Source organism: Lycium barbarum, chromosome 10, assembly GCF_019175385.1.
Source record: "Lycium barbarum isolate Lr01 chromosome 10, ASM1917538v2, whole genome shotgun sequence".
NCBI classification, from domain to species: domain Eukaryota; kingdom Viridiplantae; phylum Streptophyta; class Magnoliopsida; order Solanales; family Solanaceae; genus Lycium; species Lycium barbarum.
The window spans coordinates 61,747,578-61,749,256 of record NC_083346.1 but is presented as its reverse complement, the minus strand read 5'-3'; positions in this window follow the sequence as shown (position 1 = coordinate 61,749,256).

The following is a 1,679-nucleotide window of genomic DNA, read 5'->3' as shown; positions in this document are numbered from 1 at the left end:
CTTGCGTCCTACCAGCAGAACACTCACACCTTGCTAGGGATATGAGATTTAAGTAATAATAAGCATGTAAGGATCCAAACTGCATAATGAAGGTGTTGCCTCCTTGCTGACAACCCTTATCCTACGGTGGCTACGTAGTTTCAGGATTTACTGAGCCTTCTCGGTTAACTAAGCAAATCCCAAAAACATGAACATTATATAGTTGGTTAAGAAGCCCATGATTTTCGTGAAATAACTTGTAACATGGTTTCGTGAAATAACTTGTAACATGATTTCATGAAATATCTTGTAACATGGTTTCATGAGATAACTTGTCATAGTCTTGCAAACATGTTCTTGATTCATGAGTAATAACAATAGTTCATAATTATATAATAATTGACTTGAAAACATGCTTGTAACTTGCTAGATAAAAATCATAAAGTTTCATATAAACATAATGAGAACACATGAGGAAGAATTCATGATTCATGGATTAAGCTAGGGTTCCTAATAACCGTAATGGAAGATTAGGAATACAATAACGAATATAGATACAAAATTCATGTACATAAATACGGGCTACCAATATGTTGGCTTTAATGCCCTAGGATTTGAACTTCATGGATATCAAGAAACAGAGCATGGGGAAGAACGTAGAGATTCCCACATGTGGATAGAAGTTCTACATACCTTAATTGCTTCAAAACTTGAATTAAAGACTTGAATTTTGGAGAAGATTTCCTAAATCTTGATTCTTGAACCTTGAGATGGGTTTTCTTGAAAACCCTAGATTAGGAACAATAATTTCTTGCTTAGATTATTAGAGTATATGTTAGAATTGAGTTGGAAAGGTTTGGATTGACTTACCTTGATGTTTTGGATTGTTGCTAGGGCTTAGAATAGTGAATAATGAAATAAAAGAACTCAAGGCTTGAATTTATACAAAAGTGAGGCGGAAATTATGTGGACATATTATACGGTCCATATAATATGACCATATTTTATCATGGCACAAAACAGAACGTCGGGTTGAGGTTTCATGAAGTACGGACGAGTTATACGGTCCGTATAAAATTATATGGGCCGTATAACCAGTTCGTATAACATGACCAGTGAACAGACTGCTCTGTATTCCTTCAGTAAAATGGCCATAACTTTTTGTACAGATGCCCCCCCTTGACCCCCATAATATACCGTTGGAAAGGTATTTCAAAGGACTACAACTTTCATTTAGGAAGTTTTCTCAAATTCCTAATTAATAAAAGGGTTATGGTCGTTCGAAGTAAGACCCTCTACAAACTCACTTGCAAACATGCCCCGTAGAGTGGCTTCCAACTTTGCTTTTCCCAAAGACATTTCTTATGACTTGATTAGTTTTCAAAACACTTCTTATAACCCTCATATTGGTTCCATTATATTCTCATGTTACTCGAACCTTCGCCCGAAGCTACAAGGTGTTACACCTTCACCTTGTAGACAAGGGCATTTTTGAAGGTGGGAATGTTATATCCATAAAGATTAAGGGAATTAGTCCCTCAAGGGTGGATATTATTCTCACAGGTTGGATCATCCAACAACTGAGATGTTAAGAGGAACTGATTTCTTGACATAACTAAGACAATTGATACCCATTTTTCTACTCTCACTCACAGGTGGAGATTGCTCGACTTATTTGCAATCGTACTGAACTATTGAAG